This window comes from Echinops telfairi, unplaced genomic scaffold (assembly GCF_000313985.2).
Source record: "Echinops telfairi isolate 266 unplaced genomic scaffold, ASM31398v2 ScPeMD7_11;HRSCAF=52, whole genome shotgun sequence".
Classification (NCBI taxonomy): Eukaryota; Metazoa; Chordata; class Mammalia; order Afrosoricida; family Tenrecidae; genus Echinops; species Echinops telfairi.
In genome coordinates, this window is record NW_022103908.1 from 23,964,102 (window position 1) to 23,970,636 (window position 6,535).

The 6,535-nt window shown below is 36.5% G+C and overlaps 1 non-coding gene across 1 annotated transcript; it reads left to right on the plus strand.

The window, feature by feature from the left end:
- Positions 1–2,173: 2,173 nt before the first annotated feature.
- Positions 2,174–2,299, plus strand: LOC115868490. Its single transcript, XR_004045623.1, has one exon. It is a non-coding gene; the product is annotated as a small nucleolar RNA SNORA54 (small nucleolar RNA).
- The last annotated feature ends 4,236 nt before the right edge of the window (positions 2,300–6,535 follow it).

Here is a 6,535-nt window from a genome sequence, read left to right on the forward strand (position 1 = left end):
TTGGCTTCCTCAATGTCCCTTTCCTTCCTGATTGCTTGGATCCTGTGTCTGCCTCTGGGGATAGAAGCCCATGGGTCTTCTGCCTTTGGAAGCTATCAGTGCCCTGCCACGTTCCAAATGAACTTGGATCCACAGGACGCTGTGATCTCCAAGCTGCCTGCTTTGTTTTCTGCTTCATAGACTGAGAACTGTGTGAGTCTAGTGGGGCCTCTAGGTAACTAACATCTGGTTAGGAACTTGAGTTGGACTTGACTGGGTTGCTTCCTTGATAAAAATTTCTTTCTTGATATAAAGATTATTCTCATATATATTTATAAATATATATGTATAAATGTGTGTGTGTGTCATTGGCTATAGTTATCTAGAGGACTCATCCTAAAATACATTTTAAACAATTTATTTAAGTTTTAATTTATCTTTTCAACTCATAATTTATAATAAATAATTTTATATCACATATTGATTTTCTCATGCTCACTCTAAAAACAAAGCAAAACAAAAACTCATGGAATCAACATTGAACCAACTGTTTCTGCTGCATAATAAGTAACTAGAATGTAATCCATTTTAATTGACACATTAAATATTAATTCATTTTTACATAATATTAAACCAATTTGTGACACCTGCACTATTATCAAGTTATGTAAGAAAAGCTCATTAACTTGAAAGTATTGAGAAAAACACAATTTGAATATACAAAAAACTTAATTAGAGAATATTTAAAACTCAGTTTATTAATTAAAGCATATATAGCATAAATCATAATTTATTTTAAACAGAGAAAATGTATGTAAAGTAAAATAATTTTCATGGACCAGTTGATTAATATCATGCAAAAAGATTCTAAATGCTTGAAACTTTTTTTACAATTAAGCAACTATGTTAAGTTTACATGTATTCCATAACTTAATTTAGCATTTTTTTCAAGGAGCATTAAAATAAATTTTACAGTTATATCTATGCAAATCATCATAAATTCCTTAAGTGAGACATAGAAGATATGTATTGTTTTAAATTACTACAATAACTGGTAAGTATTCCTATATTCTATCCTGTATATAAAGATGAAATATCCAAATGGGTTTTAGTTAGCCATTTTATGAGAAAGGATACTTATAAAATGGGGTGATAATATTGAATAATTTAATATAGATGAGCAATAAAAGTAAATAACTTTCAATAATGGGTCAAGGGAAATTTAGGAAAGATAAACATGAGTTTGTTAGCATCTACTCATGCTTATTTCAAAGATTCTGATGAGAAAAAACACAGACATTGAGTTTAGATTCATAGGAGCCAAAAACGAAAAGCAGAGCTGAAATGAGCAGAAAAAGCAAAGAGACAGGTGGAATTGCTTCGTTCTACTTCTGGTGGTAAGGGATACAAGGGAAGGCTTTAATGCTAGGAATCTCAAGCTGACCCATTTTGCTTTGTTAAATGCAAACTGGCACAAGGGACAAAAGCGCCGTGCCCCAGGAAAGGTGGTTGGGAGATGGAATGTCTGGAAACAAGTGGAAGACAATATATACTAACAGTTGACTAATCGTAAGAAAGAATCCAGTTAATAGTGGATGACTTCACTTATATGATTGAAAAGAAGAGTCTGAAGAACGTCTGGATGCTTTAAACAAGTATATAGGACAGACAAACGTAAGATCCAAACCCACTGGTGAGGTGCACAGCTGAGTGATAGTTGGTTACAAGTTCATAATGCTACTCTCTGTGGGTCTGGAAATAGTGATGATATGTAAATAAAATCTAAAGAAATTCCAGATCAATAACCAACATCCCAAACTCACTGCTTTCAAATCAGCCATGGCAACAGTACAGAACTACACAGTGAGGGTTTGTGAAACTGTAATTCCTAATGGAAGTAGAAAGCCTCATCTTTGTCAGGCTGAGTAGCGGGTGGCTTTGAAATGACAATCGTGTCCTTAGCAGCCCAATGAGTAAACACAGTGCCACCAAGTCTCCTCCAGGTCAATAGTAGCTCAAAAGAAAGAAAGGAAGGAAGGAAGGAAGTGAGAGAAAGAGAGAAAGAAAGAAAGAAAGAAAGAAAGAAAGAAAGAAAGAAAGAAAGAAAGAAAGAAAGAAAGAAAGAAAGAAAGAAAGAAAGAGTATGTGGGTGTATGTTTGAGGGAGTGGATAGTACATTGAAAAGATCGATTTAATGCACTGTTCGTAACCTGTTATCAGATTTACTGCTGACGGGTTCCATTCCAGTGCTACAGAAATTCCCAGAATAATATAAGACTGAAAAAACGTGTCTGTCTGATTTTATATTTGGGAGACAAAGGGGAAAAAAAAAAAAAAGAAAAGATCAATTTAATAGAGACAATCCACCTACATACAAATAAACCTAAATATAAAGCATCCATTATTACTTTGTATTGATATCTATATCTATATCTATATATATCATAAATAAGTAGGGAAGGATAAAGAGAGAGAAGATGGAAATAGAATCTACTGAGTGACATTGCCAGACCATAATGTCTGCTCCAACAGTGTTCGCCTGTGAATCTGTAAAATTTTGGTTTGCTATCCTTTGTTTGGATTTTTTCAGGAAATTCAGTTCACTTCTTTTGTGTGTTCCTTACTCCTAATGGCTTTAAAGCCCAGAAGCCCAGACCCTTGAACACTGGACCTCAAGCAGGTGAGGTAATGCATAAACTCGGAGCTTTCTTTGTTTAGCAAGCAGACAACGGTGGCAGGGGCTGCAGGGTACAAGCGAGCCCTGGGCCTAATCCTGCAGAGTTCCATGAAGTATACCTGGGCATAATGTGTCCCATGAGACTTTTGTCCTGCGATTCAACCACCACTGCTGGAGGCTCCGATCCGCTAGCCAGGAGAAGAACCAGAAATGGGCTTCCCTAAGGTCTTATTAAAGTGTTTACACAATGTCCAAATTACATATCATTTATTTCACAGAATGTATAAGATGTTAAACAACACATACCTTCATTGATTTGAATAAACACTTCTACAATTTCTCTTGCTACAGGATACTTTCAATAGCCATTATCAACCACAGTGAAATGTTACCAAGTCAGAGCCATCCAAAGCATGAATAAACACCTTCAAGTATATCAGCTTGTCTTAGATATTACATGATTTTCTGCACACAGAGTTCCCATATGTCAATTACTCATTTAATATAATGGGTTATTATCACCATTCTGATAGATCTTTGCTAGTGATTTGATTTATTTTATTTAATTCAGGTTTAAATAAACTTAGAGAATAAAAGAAACAGCGGAATTGGTTTTCAGCTGACTAATAGAAAAGCTACATGATGTCCATGCTTGGAAGCATATTATTTTTAAATAACTTTATTCTAAAGCCACTTACTCATTTATTTGTTTAATATATTAATCACTAACCCACATGAAAGACATTTTCTCTCATTGAATCATCTATCTAAAATATATTTGAGATCACCACTTATGTGAAAAACAGTGTATTATGTGCTCAGAGGGCAGATATGAATAATCTGGTCAGTAATTGGAAGAAGCTCATGGTCCACAAGGAAACAAAATAAAATAGTGATTACAATGATTGGGTAACTGTTCTCATGAGGATGCCCAAGTGTTGTGACAGGCAAGAAAAGGAGAAGACCTCTCAATGCACATTTCCGATCAAAAAGCATTTCATAGAAGAGGCTGGTTACTCTTGAGATGAATTCTAAAGTCCATTAAGAACTTACTCAAACATAGAAATGAAATTAGAATGTTTTAGAATTAATGAATGGCATGCATGTAGACAAAACTTAGAGTTAGGAATACAAACACTGGAGTTCATTAGTATGGCTGAAGTAGAGATTGTAGATAGGGCAGTAGTGGGAACGTATGAACTAAGGAAAAAAATTGAAATTTATTCTGAAAGCTAGAAACCAAACAAGGAGTCTAGAGATATTTGTGCACTGATCAAAGTAGCATCTTAGCACAAGTGATCTAGGAGCTTGGGCTTTGACAACAGATTGAGATACCAGAGAAACAAAGCGTATAGTCTTGCAATAATGCAGGACAGAAAGATGGACACAAACTAAAGCAGTTGTCATGATGATGACTTTAGGAGAAAACACATGTGGAAGATTACATGTGGAAGTATTACTGAGAGGCCCCCAGTAAGACAAGTATACATTGGATTGCATCCTCTGAATAAAGGTGAAAAGTATTTTTGACATAGTATATAGTACATAGAGAACATTAAGGTTACAGTAGCTAATTAGAGAGCCCTGGCTGTGTAGTGTGTAATTTGGGCTGCCAACCACAAGACCAGCAGTTCAAAACCACCAACTGTTCCACAGGAGAAAAGTGAGGTCTTCTACCCTCAAAATGATTTAAAGTCTTAGAAAGACATGGGTGAAGTTCTAGTCTGTCCTGTAGGGTTGATATGAGTCAGAAATGATTCAATGGCAGGGTATTTGGTTTGAGACAACTAATAGCAATAAGATACTCAAATGGTGTCTCAAGAGAAAGGAAGAGAAAGTATCACCACTGAAAGTATAAGGGTTTTAGAGTTTGTACATTGAACGTTTGAAATCATGGATGAAGAATGCAAAGAATAAAAACATAATTTGTTTATAAAATATTTCACTTCATATTTTTAAAATAATATTTTCTTTTACAACAAAAAATCGGGGTTAGCTTGAGTTCTCTAGAGAAACAAATTCAGTGACACTTATCTTTTTATGTAGAGAGACATTTATAGTAAGAAATGGCTCACACAATTGTAGAAGTGGTTAGGTCCAGTCTACTTCAAGTGCACAGGTCAGGTGTCAGCTGAAGGATTCTCCTGACCCCTGTAGGGGCAGTCTGATGAACAGAAAGCAGAAGAATGAAACGGGAAGACCACGGGATGGTGGATGCCAAGCTGAATGAATCCAAAGCAAGCAGTTCACTAACGGGCGATAAAAGAGAGGTTGATAAACCAGATGGAGGATCCAAAATCCAGCAGTACTGTGCAGATAGCTTCCACACGATGTCAAATTGTACTTAGAGTAGGTCGCCTCCTCAAGGAAACTTCCTTCAATCATAACGAGATTGTGACCAGATTAAATGATCTCTTCTCCCCACAACTGCTTGACTGCTTTCACATACAATCCAATCATAGAGTTCAACGCACTATGTTAGATCATACCATGAAAGAATCCTGGACCACCCAATTTGACATAAATCCAAATGATACTAGAACTCAATGCACACATCACTCCTAGAAGCTTTTACTATTTCTAATGTGATTTACCGCCACTTTAATGTTAGTTTATCATATTGTGGTGGCTTATCTATTGTGATGCTGGAAACTATGTCACTGGTCTGTCAAATACCAACAGTGTCAACCAAAGTGAACAGATTACTGTGGCTCTTTCCATGGAAGAACAGACTATGCAGAGTAATGAGACTGTCCACTTCAAGGACTTTAGGAGTAGCAGCCAAGCATTGTCAGAAATAGTGCCAGAAGGGAAGCCCTGTGGTCAGAAGGCACCTAAAATGGGACTGAGTAAGAGCTGCCTTCTCAAAGTAGAGTGGATCATAATGAACTTGATGGAGTGAATGAAGCCTATGAGACCTTCATTTGTTGATGAGGCGCAACTCACACTGAGAAGAAACTAACTGAAATTAGCTGTTCAATATTAGAATTGAGAATATGTGATCTAATAAACCTAGGAAAATTGGTAGTTCTCAAAATTGAAATGGCATGAATAAAGATTGATATCCTAGACATTAGTGAGCTGAAATGGACTGGTATTGGACATTTTGAATCACACAGTCATATGATTTCCTGTCACAAATGACAAATTCAAGAGGAAAGAAGTCACATTCATCATAAAAAGGACATATCAAGATCTATCATATAATGCTATATGATAGGACAATATCTATCCAAATAAGGAAATCAAGTCAATACAACTCCTATCCAAATTGAATATATTTACCAATGTCTTCAGGCAGGGATCAAACATGCAATTAAACTACATATATAATTATTAGCTATAAGAATGCAAAAGCTGGAAACAAAGAGGAAGAAACAGTAGTTGGAAAATATGACCTTGGTTCTCTAGAGAAACAAAACCAGGATACTTATGAATATATATATACAACATGAAGGAATATAACAGCTAATAAGTCCACACAGTAATACAGAGGGCTCAGTTCAACTCGCTTCTGTGGAACAGTTAATATACTGGAAGTCCTTCAACTCACTAGGGCCACTGGGTCCAAGATCAAGGAAGCAGATGGCTGAGTCTTCCATAGAGCCATGCAGGCAGTCTGGCCACAGGCAGCAAACAGTAGGGCAGGTCACCAACAGTCAGCATGATGAGAGGATCTGACAGTCCCAAGCTCAAACGATGTACACAGAAGCATGGCAAAGCAGGTCTCAAAGGAACCTCAAGCTCTAGCAAATGATCCACGGGTTGGCAGTCCCACAGTTAGTGTAGCTCAGAAATTGAGGCACAGAACTAGCAGCCGCTTGCTGTTCCAATCACCAGAAAGAGAGAGAGAGAGAGAGAGAGAGAGAGAGAGAGAGA